The sequence below is a fragment of the Limanda limanda genome, chromosome 15 (genome assembly GCF_963576545.1).
Source record: "Limanda limanda chromosome 15, fLimLim1.1, whole genome shotgun sequence".
Classification (NCBI taxonomy): domain Eukaryota; kingdom Metazoa; phylum Chordata; class Actinopteri; order Pleuronectiformes; family Pleuronectidae; genus Limanda; species Limanda limanda.
This window is the reverse complement of record NC_083650.1, coordinates 1,250,409-1,273,369: the sequence shown is the minus strand read 5'-3', so window position 1 is coordinate 1,273,369 and position 22,961 is coordinate 1,250,409.

The window sequence follows — 22,961 nt, the reverse complement described above, 5'->3', positions numbered from 1 at the left end:
TATTGGTATACATGGTATTCAGGTCTAGTGTGCAATGCATAGAAAGAACAACAAACATCAAATAGTGCTCATTCCAAGAGAAAAAGAGGTGGGATAAGAATAAGAATAAATGATTGATAACATACATAATTAATTAAATTAAAATAAAAAAATAAAAGACTTTTGGAGCCTTAATGAATATGTGATTTGCTCCATTTGATGGTTATACACTTCAATGCTGCTGTGAGTAGTATGTTTAGCAGGTATTTTTTGGCCCTCCCGTCGAGGCCTTCAGGCATCGCTCCCAATACTGCTACTGTGGGGTCTTGTGGGATACCCTGTTGGAATATCTCTTTGAGGGCATCAAGGACTTCTCTCCAGTATATATTTAACTTAGGGCAGAGCCAGAATATATGTGTGTGATTGGCAGCACGGGTGCCAGAGTTCCGCCAGCACAAGTTTGAACGTGTTGGGCCCATCTAGGCTACTATATCTGGTGTTCTGAAGAATCTGGTAATTATTTTCCATTTAAATCCCCTCCAGGTGTTTGAATTTGTAGCTAGGTGTGCCTCTGTGCACTTCCCCTCCCAGGTATTCTGTAGTATGACCTTGTTAATTTCCGCCTCCCATCTCTGCTTCATCTGTAGGGAATTATGTAGATTCATAGATAGAAATATGTTCTATAGTTTACTTATTGTTTTCATATCTTCGTTCCCCATCTGTATTTCTATAAAGACCCCCTCTAAAGCGGTACGTTTTAAAAGGTTTCCCCACTCTTTGTGTGTTGTTAGAAAAGTTCTCAATTGCAGATATCTGAATAAATCTGTTTTGGGGAGATCAAAATCCCTTTTCAGCTGCTCCAATGTCTTGAGGTTGTTCCCATTAAATAGCTTGTGCAGGTAAACCAATCCCATATCTGACCACTTTCTAAAGCCTGTATGTGTATTGTTAGGTGTGAATGTTTTCATAGATCCAATGCTTGTCAGTGATGAAATTAACTTCGGAAGCCCAAAAGCGATCTTTATTTTGTTCCAGATTTTAATAGTGATCTTAGTCCACTCGGTCTGTTCTTTTATGGGTGCATCTAAAAAAAGGCAAGTTTTGTAAGAGCTCTGGGCTATTCTGAATCCACACTATTAAAGGTTTCATTTGTGTTTAGCCTCTTTTCCTCTTCTCCTTGCACATGTAAATGAGATAATACGGCCTCTGATGAATGCTTTGGCACAGTCCCACAATATAAGAGGTGTCATTTCAGCCGAGATATTGATATTCAAGTATTCCTTGCGTTCTGCTGTGACAAAGGAGGTAAATTATTTATTATAAGGAGAGATGCATTAAGTCTCCATTGTTTAGATGTTGGTCTTTTGCCTATGTCCCATTTTAATGCCACAGGTGCTTTATCAGATATAGTTATAGGCAGAATCTTAATGTCCACTATCCTACAGTTAGGCCCATAAATATTTGGACATTGACACATTTTTCATCATTATGGCTCTGTACACCAGCACGATGGATTTTCAATGAAACAATCAATATGTGCTTTAAGTGCAGACTTTCAGCTTTAATTTGAGGGTATTTACATCCAAATCAGGTGAACGGTGTAGGAATTACAACAAATTTTATATGTCCCCCCCCCTTTTTAATGGGCCAAAAGTAATTGGACAATTGGCTTCTCAGCTGTGACACGGCCAGGTGTGTGTTATTCCCTCGTTATTTCATTGACAAGGAGCAGATAAATGGTCTAGAGTTCATTTCAAGTGTGGTATTTGTGTTTGGAATCTGTTGCTGTCAACTCTCAATATGAAGTACAAAGAGCTGTCACTATCAGTGAAACAAGCAAGAACTCGATTTTTCAGTCTAATGGACTGAAAAATCGAAAAAAACCTATCAGAGAGATAGCAAAAACATTAGGTGTGGCCAAATCAACTGTTTGGTACATTCTTAAAAAGAAAGAACGCACTGGTGAGCTCAGCAACACCAAAAGACCTGGAAGACCATGGAAGATAACTGTGGTGGATGACAGAAGAATTATTTCCCTGGTGAAGGAAAACCCCTTCACAACAGTTGGCCAGATCAAGAACACTCTCCAGGAGGTAGGCGTATCTGTGTCAAAGTCAACAATCAAGAGAGACTTCACCAGAGTAAATACAGAGGGTTCACCACAAGTTGAAACCATTGGTGAGCCTCAAAAACAGGAAGACCAGATTAGAGTTTGCCAAAAAACATCTAAAAGAGCCTGTACAGTTCTGGATCAACATCCTATGGACAGTTGAGACAAAGATCAACTTGTACCAGAATGATGGGAAGAGAAGAGTATGGAGAAGGGAAGGATGCTCATGATCCAAAGCATACCACCTCATCAGTGAAGCATGGTGGAGGTAGTGTTATGGCATGGGCATTTATGGCTGCCAATGAAACTGGTTCCCTTGTATTTATTGATGGTGTGACTGCTGACAAGAGCAGTAGGATGAATTCTGAAGTGTTTTGGGCAATATTATCTGCTCATATTCAGCCAAATGCTTCAGAACTCATTGGACGGCGCTTCACAGTGCAGATGGACAATGACCCGAAGCATACTGAGAAAGCAACCAAAGAGTTTTTTTAAGCAGAGAAATGGAATGTTTTGCAATGGCCAAGTCATCACCTGACCTGAATCCAATTGAGCATGTATTTCCCCTGCTGAAGACAAAACTGAAGGGAAAATGCCCCAAGAACAAGCAGGAACTGAAGACAGTTGCAGTAGAGGCCTGGCAGAGCATCACCAGGGACGAAACCCAGCATCTGGTGATGTCTATGGGTTCCAGACTTCAGGCTGTCATTGACTGCAAAGGATTTGCAACCAAGTATTAAAAGTGACAATTACATTTATGATTATGTTAGTTTGTCCAATTAATTTTGATCCCTTAAAAAGGGGGGGTGCCACATATAAAATGTGTTCACCTGATTTGGATATAAATACCCTCAAATTAATCTCTTCTATACCATCAATTGAACCATTAACTATAATATATCTCCCCTCGGTATCTTTATGTACCAGTGTTTGTGTGAAGTAAATTTATTTGTGTATAAGTATGGATACTTAACTTTTTTCTCCCTGACCGGTGTGAAGAGTAATATACTTTATCTACCCAGGCCCTTTTCAACATTTCATGTTCCGCGTCAGATAAATAGGTTTCCTGTAGGAATGCAATTTGACAGTTGGTTTGTTTCATCTGATGCAGAATTTTCTTTCTCTTAACAGGGCTATGGAGACCTTTGACATTATAACTTATAACTTTTAGTGGGTCCATTACGTACTATATGCAATTTGCATATTTTGGGAGTTTGTGCAGACAGATGGGAAGGGGAAGTAAAAAGTCAGCACATGGTTCATGTATCTTGTAACGTGGAGTGTGAAGAGTTGGACTAGATTATGTAACCAATAGGGGCGGGTTAAACAAAGATATTTAAGAAAAATAGTCAGACTGGGGATCGAACTGCCGACCTTCAGGCTGGAGGACGACCACTCTACCCCTCAGCCACAGCCGCCAGATGAAAATTATTTTCTAAACACTTTAAGAATGGAATATACTGAACCACAGGATCTGATGTCTTTTCCCAAACGTCAGCATTGACAATTTTTTTTACCCACGGTTCCAAATCTTGCCATTTATAATTTTTGTGTTTTGACCGCAAGACATGGGAGTGTGAACCTGGAACGTCAAAAACTGAAAGAATCTGTTTAAACATCTGTGAAGGAACTGAGAGGGTGACCCATTTTCTGGCTTGAGTAAAATTACAGCCCTAACCCCATCTATTTTCATTCCAGAACATGCAACTAAGTGTTAAATTCTCTCTCACACAACTTTCTTTACAACTTTCTCTAAACCATCTTTTTTCAAAACCTGCATCTTTCCCTTCGTGTATGTGTGCAGTGAAGTGTAAATCTTCTGCATGCATATACATTGTTCTTAGTGGGAGTGAATGTGCCTTATCCACTAGATCAGTGTTGATTGATGTGACAACAGATGAACAGAGCTTCCACTCATACAAAAATGAATCAGCATTATACTTAATGCATGCCAATCTGTGTTGGATCCAGATCAGCCGTTCGGACCACCATGACTCCTGATGGGGTGGAAACGAGAGAAATGCCCAAAAGACAAATTACATACCTTCCCATCAAATTAATTGGACAACATGAGGATAGCAAAAATTAACACTTGAATTTTTCTGTGATGCTATCACTACATATTAAGGAAGTCGTGAATTTTTCTACCACGGTGTTTACTGAATCTAACACAGATCTAACAAATCATCCGCTCATCTTAGGATGTCTGTTAAACATATCACTCTTGATGACTGAATGTGTTGCTCCTAAAACTACAAGAAATGTTATCTCTTTCCCTAGCACTGTGAGTGAGTGTGTTTCCATTTTAGCATATGCATTTCTTCTAAGCACATTCCCTATACCTTCCCATCTGCCTGAAATGTAAATTTTAATTTTCTGGCCTGACTGACTTTTTCTTTCTCCTCTAGCTTCAGTCTCAGCTGTTTCAGCTGCCTTATACTAAAACTCCCCTGGAAATCCACATTCTTTCATCAACTTATATTAGACTTAGTGCTGTGTCACTCACTACGTTTACATGATGGCATAAACCTGATTTCGGCTGAAGCCCGGTTTCTCTATCCATGGGGGGTTAACTGCTCTATCTCAGGGTACATGGCACTGAGAAATCCGACTCTTGTCCGAAAGCATTTCATACCCCGCTACGATAGGTGGCGCTGTTTTCATTACAGCTAGTGGTGATACAGCCATTTCCGCTTGACCTCGTCACCACTACCCACAAAAAACAACAACAGCCTTCAACTCAGCATGCGAGAAAGATGACGAACGGAGAGCAAGGTGAAGCTACGTCCCTCTACATGATGTTGTGCATGTTTACTCTAGGAGTACTGCGAATGCGAACGGCGCATTTGATTAGAATGGTTATGGCGAGAAGACGCTGCCGGCGAAGGGCTATGGAGAATTTTGTACAGATGCACATGAGGTTGTTGCAGTCTACCACTGTACCGCAAAGGTGTAAACGGAGACTCTGGATGAAGAGCAGAAACAAAGTCTTCTGGGAGAGAGATGTGTTGACCTTATTTGACGACGAGGACTGGAAAGCGAACTTTCTCATGACTCGCAGATCATTCCACAAGTTGTGTGGGATTATGGAAGGAGTCATGAAGCCCAAGGAGGTGACTGTTCGTGCACCAATACCGCTCGAAAAGAGGGTCGCCATCGTTCTGTACAAGCTGGCCAGCTGTGCCGAATACAGAGTTGTGGCCAACCAGTTCGGCGTCCACAAAGCGACGGTTAGGAAGATGGTGTACCAGTTCTGTACAGGAATGGTTACGTCGGTCTTGGGACACTTCATCAAGCTGCCGACAACAGAAGAAGCCATCAACATAGCGAACCGATTCAAACAGAAGTTCAACATCCCCCAGGCCAGATCATCGGGTGCATCGATGGAACCCACATTCCAGTTTTACCTCCAAGTGATGGCTACAAAGACTTCGTGAATCGCAAAGGATGGCCCTCGTATGTCCTCCAAGGCGTAGTGGACGACATGTATCGGTAAGTTTGGGCCAAATACATTTAGTTGTCTGCACTGTGCAACGTGAATGTATACTAACTGATATGTTTATCTTTAAGCTTCTGGAGCATCAGCTGTAAGAGGCCTGGGTGTTCTCATGACGCTAACGTGCTGAGGCAATCGACGTTGTTAAGCCAGGCACACCTGTTACCTAAAGTAAGTCCAACTGTACTCTCATGACATATTAATGTATAGATAAAATCAATAAGATCAATAAATGATTTAAGCAACTGAAATTATTCATGCAGGAACTAGTGGGGCTACCACCAAGCTATTGATATTTCTAGTATGTTAAAAGCTTAAAGTGGTATGATGGTTTGTAAAAGACGGGCACCCCCACATATGCATACATGTGTGAATAGCTGAATGTTGGTGATCCAGTTTAGAGTTCCGCCCTTTGTGTGAATATCATGGGCCATTTAGTAAACAATGGGAATGTGCCATTTAGTGAACGAGTCCAACCCTGGTAACCATCTTGTTTCTCCTCCCAGGAACCAAGAGAAATCAATGGCGTCTCCATCGTCCACTTCCTGTTGGGAGACCCAGCGTATCCTCTCATGGACTGGATCATGAAAGGCTACATCCATTCCCCAAACATCACCCCTGAGCAGGAGTCCTTCAATGTGTACTTTAGCTCTGCAAGGACCACGGTAGAGATTGCGTTTGGGAGACTGAAGTCACGCTGGAGAGTTTTGATGAAGCAAAGTGACTTCCACTATTCATTCACCCCTAAAGTGATTGCTACCTGTTGTGCGTTGCACAATTTCTGTGAAAATGAGAAGGAAGTTGTGAATCCCAACTGGTCAGTGGAAGCGGAAACACTTGCATCAAACCTGCCACAGCCAGGTGTCCGTGCCAACAATCACGCAGACAACACAAATGGACAGAGGATCAGAGGCGCCCTCACAGATTACCTGAGTGCAAACTTCCCCCTGCGCCGACCATACCTTTAGACGTCTTGGTATTCAATACATTATTGCCAGTTTTTTTATAGTTTGTAAATACAATTCTTATACAGTTCATGTTTGTTTCATCCCACAAATAAAGAAACACCCACTCACAGAAGTTTTGATTAAGTGTTTTTATTTATCAAGTCTCAAGAATTTCGCTGCACTGAAGCAATTTGGTGTATGCGACAATAAACACTTTGACTTGACTATTTATAAGAAGTACCAAATAGGTAAAACAAGGTATAAAAGCACACAAGTATAAAAGGTATACATATACATTGAGGTAGAGTTATGAAATTGTGCTGTATGAACGGTAAGGTGCAAATAAGAAAGGCGGTGTATATGGACAGTGCATATGGAAAATATAAGAAAACCCATGGTAATAATATAACATCTATTGAGAGAATGGGGAGAACAATAAATGTAGTTTAAAGCGAGGTATGTACAGGTCGAGTCCAAGGTGCAAAAGGCGGTGTATATGGACAGTGCATATATGGAAAATATAAGAAAACCCATGGTAATAATATTACATCTATTGAGAGAATGGGGAGAACAATAAATATACTTTAAAGCGAGGTATGTACAGGTCGCGTCCAAGGCGCAAAAAGACATATGTTTTATTCCAGAAATATCAATCAATCAATCAATCAAGTTTTATTTGTATAGCCCATTTTCACAAATCACAATTCGTCTCATAGGGCTTTAACATGGTGTGACATCCTCTGTCCTTAACCCTCAACAAGAGTAAGGAAAAACTACTAAAAACCTTTTTAACAGGTAAAAATATGTAGAAACCTCAGAGAGAGCCACATGTGAGGGATCCCTCTCCCAGGACGGACAGAAGTGCAATAGATGTCAAGTGTTAAGAAAACATCATCAGGATTAAAGTTTTTAGCAGCATCGATGAGGGTAAACATTTTTTTCAATACTATATGTGAAGCAGTCCTGCTGCAATCATAGTCTCTGGTCAGCAGCAAGATCACGATCCAGCATCAGGATGGGATCCACTGTAGTCCACAGTTATTGTCCATTGCCGCCAGTTAGAATCCATTATCAGCTGGTCTTGGTCCACCATCAGCCGATGCCAGCGCGACAAAGGATCCTCCATTACCACTACGATCAGCAGGCACGATACAGAATCCACCGAACTGGATCCACCCTTGCGACCTCTGACGCGCGATCCACAATCATATCCATGGTGCGGCCGCAGCTGTGGCCCTGCATCCGCGGGCGCTAAGGCACAGAAACTCCGGGAAAGGGGTCAAGTTAGTAACATGTACTGATGAGATAAGAATTACCTTGATGTGTTAGGGATGGAGAAAAGGAAGGAGAAGCAGGAAAGAGAAGCTCCGTGTGTCTTGTGTCATAAATTCCACTAATTAGCTCTAACTATAAGCTTTATCAAAAAGAAAGGTTTTGAGTCTACTTTTAAACAAACAGAGCGTGTCTGCTTCCCTAACTGAAAGTGAGAGATTATTCCACAGCAGTGGGGCTTGATGGCTAAAAGCTCTGGCTCCTACTCTACTTTTAGAGACTTTAGGGACAACAAGTAAACCTGAATTCTGGGATCGGAGTGCTCTAGTAGGTTGATATGGTATTAACATCTCTTTAACGTAAAAAGGTGCCATATCATTAAGGGCCTTGAAGGTGAGGAGGAGAATTTTAAATTCTATTCTTGATTTAACAGGAAGCCAGTGTAGCGATGCTAATACTGGGGAAATGTGCTCTCTTTTCTTAGTTCTTGTCAGGACACGTGCTGCGGCATTTTGGACCAGCTGCAGAGTCTTTAACGACTTACTGCTGGAGCCTGATAATAGTGAATTACAGTAGTCCAGTCTCGATGTAACAAAGGCGTGGACTAGTTTTTCTGCATCTTTTTGCGAAAGGACATGTCTGATTTTTGAGATATTACGCAAGTGGAAAAAGGCGGTCCTAGAAATTGTTTTTAAGTGACTTTTAAAGGACAAATCAGTCCCAAGTTCCTGACTGTTTCATTGGAAGCAAGGGCAATGTCATCTAGCGCAGCTATATCATTAGATAATGTTTCTCTAAGGTGTTTAGGGCCGAGTATTATAACCTCAGTTTTATCTGAGTTTAATAAGAGAAAATTGCGGGTCATCCAGGTTTTTATGTCCTTGAGACATGCTCGAAGTTTAGTTAATTGATTACTTTGATCAGGTTTTATTGACAAATATAACTGGGTGTCATCCGAATAACAGTGAAAATTTACCGAGTGTGTCCTGATAATGTTTCCTAGTGGAAGCATATATAATGAGAATAAAATTGGGCCGAGCACAGACCCCTGTGGAACACCATGGTTAACTTAGGTGCGCACAGATGACTCATCATTAATTTGTACGAATTGGGAGCGATCAGAAAAATATGATTTAAACCAGTTTAGGGCCGTTCCTTTAATGTTAATTAACTGTTTTAGTCTTTGTAATAAAATTTGATGGTCAATTGTGTCGAATGCTGCACTGAGATCTAACAGAACAAGGACAGACACAAGTCCCTGATCTGAAGCTATTGGAAGGTCATTAGTGACTTTTGCCAGGGCTGTCTCTGTGCTATGATTGGTTCTAAACCCAGACTGAAAGTCTTCATATATATTATTTTCCTGGAGAAACTCACACAGCTGATTGGCTACAACTTTTTCTAAGATTTTAGAGAGGAAGGGGAGATTGGATATTGGCCTGTAATTTGCTCCTCTGGATCTAGGGTGGGTTTTTTTTAGTAGGGGTTTGATTACAGCTATTTTAAAAGACTTTTAAGTAACAAACTATCTATTAGGGGCAGAATTTCTTTAGGTAATTTAGTTGGAATCGGATCTAAGATACAGGTTGTTGGTTTAGAACCTGAGATTATTTTGGTAAACTGATCACGGGTGATCAGAGAGAAGCTGTCTAAATAATGTGAAGGATTCTCAGCCGTTTCTGAGATCTCTGTTGTTGGGAGGGTATTAGTGCCAATTGAGGGCAGGAGATGGTTGATTTTATTTCTAATAGTTAGAATTTTATCATTAAAAAAGGTCATAAAGATATTGCTATTTAGGGATCGAGGAATACTGGGTTCGGTGGAGGTGTGACTCTCTGTCAGCCTGGCTACAGTGCTGAAGAGAAACCTTGGGTTGTTTTTATTCCCTTCTATTAATTTTGAATAATAGGCAGCTCTTGCTTTGTGGAGAGCCTTTTTATATTCTTATATAAATAAAGAAACACTCAGTCACAGAAGTTTTAGTGAAGTGTTTTATTTATAAGAAGTACTAAAAAGGTAAAACAAGGTATAAAAGCACACAAGTATAAAAGGTATACATATACATTGAGGTAGAGTTATGAAGTTGTGCTGTATGAACGGTAAGGTGCAAATAAGTAAGGCGGTGTATATGGACAGTGCACATGGAAAATATAAGAAAACCCAAGGTAATAATATAACATGTATTGAGAGAATGGGGAGAACAATAAATGTAGTTTAAAGCGAGGTATGGTTAGGGTTAGGGTTAGCTATGGTTTGATGGTGTTGTGGTTGTTGTGGTGCGTTTGGCCGAGATTGGAAAGCTTCAAATCTCTGCATCATCCTCTCCATCATAGCGTCAGTGCTCTGGAGGATGCTGCCAATCAAGCGCTCCTCACGGGCCTTACTTCTGGCAGCGTCCTCCTTCCATGCCTTTGCCATGAGTCTCATCTCCTGTAGCAGATCAGTTTCCCTCAATCGCCTTGACTGCTGCTGGGTCCTTGTCCCTTAAGAAAGAAAGGACAGGTATAAAGTTAGTTGTATCCCTAACAGTTTGGCATGTGGTGGTAACCATCTTGACATCAGCTGTTTGTTATACTACACAGGATGAGTGGATGCATCACATGAAGATTCTTTGTGATGCCCATATGTTGATGCAGTTTTACTATTGCAGCACTTACCAGGTAGATCTGTCGTATTTGTACTTAGTGGCGTACTTGATCGAGGTGGAGTGGAAATGGTAGATGTCTCCCTAGGTGAGGAGGATCCAGGTAAGCCCTCCAGCAGCGAGGTCTCAGTCTCCTCAACGTCTATTGTAGCATCTATAAGATGGTACAGCACAAAACGTTCATGATCAAAGTTAACTTTATGGCATGTACACTTTATGTAATGCACACTATTACCCTTGCAACTAACTTTCATCCTAAATTGAAATGTAAGTCAGGGAGAAGGTCTACTACACGTAAACACATTTCCTCAAACAATAGCCCAGCTAGCATGTGGCATCGATGTCATTTTATGAATGTACCTTTTTTACATCGGCGGTTTAATTACGCAAGTTAGGGGAAGGTAAACGTGTTTTAACACATATTTAGCACTGCTAGCACGTTTCTCAAAGACAACGGGCCAGCTAGCAAGTGGCACCCATGTTAGCTTCGAAAGTTAGGTTTGGCAAGTGGGACCCAGGTTAACCTTATGTTTTCTGACTGTAACGTGTTTTCACCGTCGTAATTCCTTGCAAGTTAGGGGGAAGATCTACTGGTGTGATGCAACTAAAATTAACTTACCCATGGTGGTTTGCAATTGGACGCCCAAATCGACGCCGTTGTCCTCGACTCGGGATAGCGGTCGGCTCCCAAGAAGCTCATCCAAAACATCGAAAAACTGGCACGTAGTGCGACCACGGCCACTTGCCCTGTTGTCCCGTTTCGCCTGGAAGTACAGCTTCCTTATGTGCTTCCAGCGAATCCTGATCTGCTCCATGGTCCTCGGGAAGCCTCCCTCTGTCATTCTCGTGGCCACCTTTTTAAACAGCTCTCCATTCCTCGTCTTCCTCCCATCCATGTACTTGATGATGTTCATGTCCTTCAAAAGGTTTAGCATGAACAGCGTCTCATCGTCGGTCCAGTAATGCGAGACTCTGGTGTTGGATCTTGCGGTGTTCTCCATATTCTTGTTTGTTTGTTTGTGCCGGCCGGCACTGGGCAGCGACATTTTATCTAGCTGTCGACTTCCGGGTCACGGCCAGGGGGGGAGGGAGGGAGGGAGGGAGGGAGGGAGGGGGGGAGGGAGGGGGGGGGGGGGCAGGATCTCAAGCATGCGCAAAGACGTCATCTCCAGTTGTTGTCTAGCTTCCAGAGTTACATGCGCGCGTTGTCCGATATACAGCCAAATCCGATCCACTTATCTGGGGGTGGTTATCCGACTTCAGTCGGACACAAGAAATCTAGATTTGTGGAGTTACATGACATGGATCTTCGATTAAAACCCGACAACGCCAGAAATCGTGTTTCAATCGGACACATGTAACCGCAGTGACTGTGACCGGTCTCTCCTTTGTGTCGTATATGCTCTGCGTTGTGTATCAATTTAAGAAGTACAAGACCGGGACATGATTTTTCGGCACAGGTTTTTTAATGCTGTTCAGAGTTTCAGCAGTAGAAAATAAAACAGCGTTGGACATTTGGTCACATGCCGCTCTCAGCCAGCTCCAATGCATTCTGACGAGAGCCAGGAAAATAAACACAATGTCCACCCGCGACCAAAAGAGGGCGCCAAACGCATGTAAAACTGCCAATACAATAATCCAATAACTAACAAAAGCAGAGGGATTTTTGGTGGAATGCATTATTAGTTCTAATACCTGCTACATCATCATAGTTCCTCCACATGACGTTCATGTTACGACTACTCAGATCAGTTCCATTATCCAAATCTTTAAATCCTTCTTTTACATATTTACCTGAAGTGTAATGGGAAATTATTACATATCATGACACAACAAGCAATTATCAATTCTGGATGTTTAATTCAAACCGTCTGCGGACGGTTTACAAAGGTCAAGTCACGACAACAGACTTGACCTCAATGGCACAGAGCTCAAACATCACGGTGACAGATGTGAGGGCAATGGCAATGAGCTCTCAAAAGTACACTCCATTTATACAATCAGATCCCTCCTCTCCACAGTAAAATACATTTGTCCAATCAGCTTCTCTCCATGTCGTTACAGGAAGACCAGACATTGGTCTCTGGCGGTCTCTTTGAAGTTTGAACAAGATGCTAAACGCATCTTGTTCCAGACCCTGTGAGTTTCTCAGAGATCTCCTGTCTCTGCAGGTCACACCTATTAGCCTTTGAAGCTCCCTGCTGCAGAAGACTTAATTGGCCCCTGTTGAGAAACCTTTTGTTCACACTAGACTGAGAAGGCCACGTCTATAAGGCCCTTCAAGAGCATTATGCATAGTGTTAACTTGACCTAAACTCTGACTATGAGTCTTAAACACAGAAATACATCTTTCAGTAAACTTCTTTCTATATAAATGTAATCTGTTACATTTGAACATGTCTAAATACAAAATTCCCATCACAATTCCTCCCTTTTTATCCATCTGGGATCAACATCTTTATAACATCTCATCATTTAGATTGGGAATTTTCCAGGATATGTGAATTAAAGAAGTAACACTAGTCTTAGTGCAAAAACAATACAACAGAGTTACACAATTGAAAATGATCAGTTTCTACAAACTTCAATAACGTACTTTACAATTATTAACATGATGATCATCATATTATCAAAATGTTCACTGTATTGGTGCCACACTTCGTCCTGATGGTGTGTCGAACACCTCCTTGTTGAAGAACATCTTGTTTCAGAGACATCTTGTATGCTCTGACTTTGATGATCAGAAATTTGATGTTGTTCCTGCCAAGCATTCGTGAGCAGGGAAACCATCTCTTTTCCCTTGAATGCTTCTCAATCGTATAATCATGTGTTGCTGATCTCCTGTTGGTGCGGTTGTGTTCAGCGTGTAGCTCTTCAAATGTGTTGAATCTTCTCGCAACACCTAAAAATGAAGACTGAAGCTCACACACTGGCACAAAGCACTTCCCGTCCTGTAGATCCACCCCTGGCTCTGGAAATCCTCCTGCGTTGGCCCTCATCTCCAGGTTGACCTCTGCGACCTTCCTGTCATCTGTGTTGAGAGGCATTTGGCTTGCACTCGTTCCATCGACGTCGTCTTCTTCTTCCATCCGCACGTCCTTAAGCACAATCCAGTCTCCTGGTTTCAGGTCACGCAGTCCTCTCTCCATGGATTTAGATAGAATCTCCTCGTCTGCCTGTGGATTTTAAAGAGTACAGGAAACAGTTTAAAACAATATCTACCAGTTTGTTTTTCAATGTGTTTTTCAATGTGTTTGTTATGTTTGTTTTTTACTTCCTTCTCTCTCCACTATCCCATCCCTGGCGGGATGTGGCATGATGTTGCCTTGTGTTGATACTCATACTCACCAGTATCCATAAAGCTATACTTATGAATATGTTACCCTTGTCAGCGGACATCCTTTTGAAATCTTCCATCATGGAATGAGTTCTCCGAACAGTATCTGTTTCACCGCTGGAGAATCCTGTTTAGATGTTTGGGAAACACTTCTGCTTGCATAGAAATCATGTCATAAAACAAAACAGTATTTATTTATTTCCCTAACCTACTTTATTTAACTTAATCTTTATTAAACCTCTCTATAAATGATTACACCGTTTGTTTTGAGGTGGATGTCAATCTTGTAGAATCTGGATGTCTCTATTTTATTTGTAACTCAAATTACCTAACTCCGTTAAAAAAGTTTTATTGAATATTATTTAGAGTGTTTCTTGTGTACACCCAATAACCCAATTCATCTATATCCAGCATATGTTACTCCTCTCTCTTGACACACTGACTCCAGTCATGTGTCAATCCAACCTAATGAGAAAACATACACAGGTTGAACAAAATCATCCATATCCCACATCAAAAGTCCATCGACCACCAAACAAAACACAGTCTATCAAGACTACTTAATTCCTAAACTAATAAACCCAAATCTGCATTCTAAAAAAATTTAGTTTGATGTAGTCTTGCTAACCGCTCCTGTAACCCACATTAAATGTCAGTGTTAAGAATCATTCAAATGCCTTCCATGTCCTCTACAGACTGCATACTGTTTGCAACCAGTAACACAGTCAAGGCAAGACAATGGTGTGAAGTCAATCTCATGAATGTCTTCTTCAGCCCAAATCACATGCAGAACCCCCATGCAAACAAGCTATCAGTGTAAATCTTGACACTCTCGCCACTAGCATATTTGCATCTCTTTGGTTCATGCATGTAATGATGGGGACGGTTTTCCTTTGTTTCAAACAGAGTCGTAAAACCCCTCTGTCATTCGTTATCACACTGTGATGCTGAAAACCTGTCATCAAACACTTCAGTTTCACAATATTCAGCTGTTAACCATTTAAATCTTAATTTGTTCTACTGATAAAGTTAAGAATTTCCTAGTTAAAAACTTTCTATTTGTAAATAGTAATGTCTATCATCCAAAACAATACTGTATCATAGCTGAACCTCCTAGCTGTTGAAAAGTGAACGTTATTTTCTCCAGCAAATATCATTGTTACAGCATATGACACTAGTAAAGTCTTATTTCAAAGTATCACACATATCACATTATTCTGTTCTCTCAGAAAATCGTTTGCGATTAACTTTAAACCTTCCTTTTTAAAATCTTTTCATTTGATTAAATGTATTTTCTTTTCTTATAGCCAATGTATCTATCAAAAACTACTGAGACAACACCGTATTTACTTATTCTAAATGCAACCAAACTTATTTTATCCTTAATTTACTTACTATATAACCTTTTAAACTAAATTTGTCTGACCAAGTGTTTAGATAAATCTAAGTAAATACCATTTGTGCTCTAATTTGATCTCTCCCCTTGCTCTTTGCAAGAGGATGTTAATTTAGAGGTGAGAAATTTGTCTCGGATCATCCATTGATACGCTTGTGTCAGATCCCCCTTTCTCGTTTAAATAAATGCAGATGTTATTCAACTCTGTCTTCCACTACTGCCCTGCTGTTTTAAAATTTAGCATACTATTCTATCTTCCCCCTAAATTTTACCCAGCAGTAAAGTGACAACAGAGATAAATGTTTGTCTTGCATTTAGCCTCTAACCACATTATTAAACCCCAATGATAAAAATGGATCTATCTACAACTTTTGCATATGTTTTTCTATCATTATGAGCTATATATCATTCATTCTAAGAGTAATACCACACTATTCACACATATTTACTGGTACTTTTAGTTCCTGAACCTAAAAATAGATTTAATTTGTGTGTTTTTAGCAATTAGTTTTATTGATTTCTAATTTAACTATAATAATGTTAACCATATGCTTTATGTGTAACATTAATTCACATGGTGTCTGCAGCTGTGTTCTTACTTATATGAAGTTTTGTTGAACTTCTCTCTCTCCATCATGGTCTGCTCTTGATGGCATTTTCTACTGTTCCCAGCTCAACTGCTGGTCAGTAACACTGTTGTGTGGATTCTCAGGGCAATTTCTTGCCCAGTGTCCTGCTTCAGCGCATATGAAACAAGTCCCATCTCTCCCACGTCCTCTCTCTCTACCGCGTCCGCGGGCTTGGCTTTTCCAAGCTTTTGGCTGTGCAGCTTTCAGCGTCCCTGTAAAATTAGCACATCTTCCACATGCAAAATGGTGGAAACTGAAAGCCTGCTCACCTTCACCTCCACAACAAAGCTGAATTCTGGAAGTGTCGATTGGGACGTTTGAGGCCGACGCCTGCTCTGTCTGCAACGATCTCCCTCTCAGTGGAAATGTATCCAGATCAGAACCTTGCTCCAGTGCTGAGAATTTCCAAGAAATCCTCTCTCTCTCACTCCTCACTTTTTCTTTTAGCTGCAATTCTCAGATTAATCTCATCAAATCATGCATGTTACTTGTATCAAATCATCAACATTTGTGTAACGTTGATAGTAACCTTTCACCTTCAAAACACTTTTTAAGAGACAATGAGAAAAACCCCTTCAGTTATAATATTGCCACTGTAATCACCTCTTGTAATTACTAAGTTTTAATTTTAATTCCTCTAATACAATTCTAAAACTCTGCATGAATCAAATCGCCTTAGAGAAAACTTAATTTCACATTTCTCTTAAACAAGACACATGCAGGTATAAAATGTATGGGAATTTATCAGATTTTTCAACAGATAGCTATGCTGAGACGATACAGACCTGGCCTAGGTCCCTCTGTCCCAGCTATTCCTCTATTGCAAAATAATAATACTATGATATATTTATATTCTACTCTTCTGCTTGTTTACAATAACTATGAGCATGCCGCAGCGCCCAATATTAAAGTAATTTAGCATTAAACTCTTTCGCTAAACCCTGTTTAACATTTTGATCTTTTTTCGAAAAGAATCTTAACCTATTAAGCTTAATGAATCCTACACCGGTCTCTAAGACCTTCGACATGCATACACGTCTGTAACTCACTTCCCTGAATGAGTGAATTTCTTTGGACCTTTTTCCTTAAAAGATCTAAAAACAAGAATTATACTTTACCAGAATGAAACTGCTTGCCTGTCCCAGTCGGTTCTTTAGCCCACCTCAGTGAGCACTCCGGATTCTCAGAACATCAGGCCCACTGAAATAATAAAGGTTTAGTTCCAAACGTACTGCCCCGGCGCAATTACCTACCCTCAGCACCGAGAGCCAGAGTCGCTCACGTGGATGTCACTGCCAACAACAGCCAAATGTAATGGGAAATTATTACATATCATGACACAACAAGCAATTATCAATTCTGGATGTTTAATTCAAACCGTCTGCGGACGGTTTACAAAGGTCAAGTCACGACAACAGACTTGACCTCAATGGCACAGAGCTCAAACATCACGGTGACAGATGTGAGGGCAATGGCAATGAGCTCTCAAAAGTACACTCCATTTATACAATCAGATCCCTCCTCTCCACAGTAAAATACATTTGTCCAATCAGCTTCTCTCCATGTCGTTACAGGAAGACCAGACATTGGTCTCTGGCGGTCTCTTTGAAGTTTGAACAAGATGCTAAACGCATCTTGTTCCAGACCCTGTGAGTTTCTCAGAGATCTCCTGTCTCTGCAGGTCACACCTATTAGCCTTTGAAGCTCCCTGCTGCAGAAGACTTAATTGGCCCCTGTTGAGAAACCTTTTGTTCACACTAGACTGAGAAGGCCACGTCTATAAGGCCCTTCAAGAGCATTATGCATAGTGTTAACTTGACCTAAACTCTGACTATGAGTCTTAAACACAGAAATACATCTTTCAGTAAACTTCTTTCTATATAAATGTAATCTGTTACATTTGAACATGTCTAAATACAAAATTCCCATCACAGAAGTCAATCAATCAATCTCCAAAACTCTATCGTAAGGAAACTTAGTAATATAAATATCCTCAAAATAATGTAATACCCCCAATATAATCAATAGTAATTTCCTCTTGTAATTACTTGGTTACTGGTAATTTCTCAATTCATCTATTTTTTTCCCCTGTGCCATGATTTTGGTGAGAATATACATTATTAGACCAAAGTTATTGAATAATATTCATAATAAATATTTACCAAACTTATGCTAAATCCCCTTTTCCCAAAATAAGTACTGTAGCATAGCCAGCAGGAAACCCTGGACATGTGACGTGGTTTTGGTGAGAATATACAGTATCAATGTGAAGTTATGTTTAATTTAAAATATTTCCCCAAATTATGCTAAATCACTTTACCCCAAACTAAGTACTGTAGCAAAGCCTTCAGGAGAATCAGGAACTGTGACGTGATTTTGGTGAGAATATACAGTATTACAGTTAAGTTATTGAATATTTTCCATAATAAATATTTCCCAAAATTATGCTAAATCACTTTTTCCCAAACTTAGTGCCGTAGCATAGCCAGCAGGACTCCCTGGTCCTGTGACGTGATTTTTGATGAGAATAAACAGTATGTATACTGTCTACCTTACTATGGCGTGAATTATACGTTTGTGTTTTAACAACGTCCGAATCTGTGAATATCTTTCCAACTTAACCAAACTAGTGAGAGAAACAGAGGAGTGAGACGGAGCAAGAGAGAGAAATAGAGCAGTGAGGCGGAAAAAATGCGAGAAACAGGAGTGAGACGGATAAAGGGAGAGAAACAGACGAACATATTGGGGAAGTGGGATAGAAGAGGGGAAGAAGTGATTCTAAAACGGTTCAATTGTTAAGATCTGCTGAGATTTATTATCTGGAAAATTGGTCGAGACTTTTGAATCAAGATGTGACTCAAAAGTCGAGAAGTGACTCAAAAGTTAAATTTTATTTGAATGTCCCTGTTAAATAAATTTCAGATCATAAACATATTTAGACAGATCTGCAGAAACTTACTTTTCAACTACAAAATAGTTTTCAACCACACTTAGTTAATTTTTCCACTACAACACCATGCAACATATATAATATAAATACCTTCGTCATGCACCAGTCCTCCTTGAACCAAGCCCTGTCCTAGCGTGTATGTTCCAAGCGAATATATAGTGTGGTCCCTACCGATCGTCCAACCACTCGATCGTCCAACCACGCTGTGACGGAGTTGCTCCGTCACTGACCGCCAGCAGTCCACGCGAATTATCGTACTGCGTATGCAACCGCGGCTGGCCACGCAGCTGCATCGACGGACTCGTTTTGGTTTATGCTTATATAACGTGTTGCGCGTGTTGCAGAGCAATTCCCCGCCAGAACACTAAGCCGAGTAATGTTTTTTGTCGAAGTCGGCTCTTCTTCGTGTGTGGCACGAAGAAGAGCCGTTTATTTACATCGCCACGACGGCTCCTCAGAGCCTTTTTCTGGCGGACAAATCCACCAGTCAGTGACGGGTTTTACTAGTGGTCATAGTTTTGGATCTTTTCTGCCAAGTGCTCTTCTATTTGGTCCATATTCGTTCTTCTAAGTCTTTAGTGGTTTCCGCCGGTTCCGGGCATGAAACCGGAAAGGATGTAGTAAGCAGACCAATCACAAGCCTTGCGTGCTGCGTGAGGCTTGCGTCGCTTTGTCATATAGTTAGAAAAATTGGCAGACGCACGCAAGCCGCAAGAGGGGGCACGCAGGCACGCGAGGGGCGTGTTGCGTGTCCTGCGTGCGTGCGTAAAATCCGACTATAAAGGCCGAATTATAGTACTGCGTATGCAACCGCGGCTGGCCACGCAGCTGCATCGACGGACTCGTTTTGGTTTATGCTTCTATAATGTGTTGCGCGTGTTGCAAAGCAATTCCCCACCAGAACACTAGGCGGAGTAATGTTTTTTGTCGAAGTCGGCTCTTCTTCGTGCCTTCGTGGAAACGCGACTCCGGAAAGGATGTAGTAAGCAGACCAATCACAAGCCTTGCGGGCTGCGTGAGGCTCGCGTCGCTTTGTCGTAGTATAGTTAGAAAAATTGGCAGACGCACGCGAGGGGCGTGTTGCGTGTCTTATGGGCATGCATGCCTGCATAAAATCTGACTATACATCGGCCTTCAGGGGGGAGGGATTTGCCCTCTGCAGTGATCGCATGCCCTAAAAATGTAACCTTTTCTTGTACAAACTGCAGTTTTTCAGGCTTGCCTTATGACCTTCTGAGGCTAGATGTTTTAGGAGAGTGTGACGCAGCCTGACTCGGAGCTTTGTCAACAAAGAGGGAGACGGACGAGGGATGAACAAAAACAAGTATTTATTATAACATTAACGTTTAACAAGCCAAAGTCACAACCGAGTGAAGTACAGCTGTCTGCAGCCGGGAAGGGATTTTTCGACCGGAAGAGCCGTCCTGATATAACCAGCCCGGACACAGCTGTGGCTCATCAGCCTGATGACCCATCACTCCACCAGGACACCGGAAAGAGAGAAGACCCCTAGTGGAGTGGAGGGTCGTCACACCCCCACCCATAAAAAAAATCGTTCCCACCTGGAACCGCCAGCCTTCGTCAGCCCCGCCACCTAGTAACTCCGGTCCCCAGAGAGAAAAGCAAAGAGACACAGACAGAGCAGGTAAACAAAGACAAAATGAATACAGAACTTAAGAGCAAGGTGCTCTCGACAAGGCATCTGCCACAATATTTTCAGAGCCTTTGATGTAACGGATGTCCAAACAGTAGGCTTGCAAAAACAAAATCCAACGCATCAACCTGCGGTTTGGACAAAGCACCGAGTGCAAAAAGGTGATCGGGTTGTGGTCTGTGTAGACCACTAGAGGAACACTGGAGTCTACGTAGACTTCAAAATGCTGCAATGCCCAGATGAGTGACAATGTCTCTTTTTCAATAACCGAATAATTTAGCTGAAAAGAATTAAATTTCTTTGAGTAAAAACTCACGGGACGGTCAACACCCTGGGTGTCACTTTGAAACAAAACAGCACCTGTACCTACGTCACTTGCATCCACATGAAGTTGGAAAGGTTGATCCATGCATGGAGCTGCAAGAACAGGGGGTGAGCAAAGAACAGACTTCGCATTATCAAATGCTTGCTGACAGGACAATGACCAGATGTATTTTACTTTACCCTTGAGTAGGTCAGTCAGAGGAGCGACAACCGTAGAAAAGTTCCTACAAAAACTGCGGTAGTAACCCACAAGCCCAAGGAACTGCTGGAGCTCCTTTTTAGTTGTGGACACTGGGTAGTGCTCAATGGCAGTCACTTTAGCCTGAAGGGGCCGCACAATCCCCTGCCCCACTACCTTGCCCAGGTATCTAACTGTGGCCTTAGCAAACTCACACTTTGCCAAATTTACAGTCAAACGGGCATTACGCAGGTGGTCAAACAGCTGCTCAATACGAACCACATGCTCCTCCCAAGTATTACTGTAAATCACAACATCATCCAGGTACACAGCACATCCTTCAAGCCCAGACACAACCCTGTTCATCAGGCACTGGAAGGTGGCTGGTGCATTCCGCAACCCAAAGCTCATCACTGAATAAGAGAAAAGACCAGAAGGCGTTATAAAGGCTGAAATTTCCCTTGCTCTCTTGGACAGAGGTACCTGCCAATAACCCTTTAATAAATCAAAAGTACTAACATACTGGGCTGAACCGACCTGATCCACACAATCCTCCATACGTGGCAGTGGAAAAGCATCTGGTTTGGTGACTCCATTAACCTTACGGTAGTCTGTGCAAAATCTTGGACTCTTATCAGATTTGTCTACGATGAGGCAAGGAGACGCCCAGCTAGAGGATGACGGCTCTGCGATACCGTTTTCAAGCATACACTTTATCTCAACGTCCATCACCTTACGCTTCTCCTCAGACACGCGATAGAAACGCTGACGAATTGACTGTGCCTCGCCCACATCAATGTCATGCTCCATCAAGTGTGTTCTACTAGGTGTATCACCAAATAAAGAAGGATAGCTATTAACAAGAGCAGACAGCTCAGCACCCCTCTCCTCAGACAGGTGACCAAACATAGACTCTAGATCACGCAGTGTCTCAGAGTTTTTCAACCGACCTTTCAACCGACTGTCATCAGGCGATATAACCCCTAACAGACCCTTTCAGCTCCCTTCTGCTGCATACAGAATCCTCTGACTCACGAGCATAATAGGGTTTGAGCAGATTTATGTGGCAGAGCTGGGTTGGTTTTCTGCGCAAGGGTGTTGACAATAAATAGTTTTGACTTGAAGTCTGACGCAACACTGTCAACGGCCCAGTGAACTTAGCTTCAAAAGGAGAGCTGAAAACTGGCAACAACGCAAGAACCTGGTCACCAGGACTAAACTGGCGCTGCACAGTTTTACGGTCATGAAGCCGCTTCATTCTCACCTGTGAAGAGGCCAACTTTTCCCTAGCCATCTCCCCAGCTGCGTACAACCTGTGGCGGAAACCATTAACATAATTAATCAGGTTCTGAGGCGGTACTGGTTTCTCCACAGTGTCATGCAATAATGCGAGTGGCCCACGCACTGTATGGCCAAAAACCAGTTCATTCGGGCTAAAACCTGTGCTCTCCTGCACAACCTCTCGGGCTGCTAACAGTAGCCACGGTAGTCCCTCTTCCCAATCTTTGTTCAATTGAACACAATACCCCCGTAACAGAGACTTGAGGGTCTGGTGGAACCTTTCCAAAGCTCCCTGACTCTGCGCGTGGTATGCAGAAGCCTGATTATGTCTAACATGCAACTGTTTTAGAACTTGGGCAAATAAATGGGATGAAAAATTTGATCCTTGGTCACTCTGAATTACTTTCGGAATTCCAAAAATGGAAATGAACCGTGTCAGTGCTTTGACTACAGCCTTAGCAGTAATGGAACGCAATGGATACACAGCCGGATACCTGGTGCTCTGACACATTACTGTCAGCAGGTAGCTGCTACCAGACTTGGACCGAGGCAGAGGCCCCACACAGTCTATTATCAGGTGCTCGAATGGCTGCTCCACCACCGGAATCGGGTATAAAGGAGCCGGGAAAATACCCTGATTGGGTTTACCGGTCATTTGGCATGTATGGCACGTTTTGACATAACCAGACACATCCCTCCTTACACGGGGCCAAAAAAAGAATCGCAGCAAGTACTCATATGTCTTACTAACTCCCAAGTGGCCT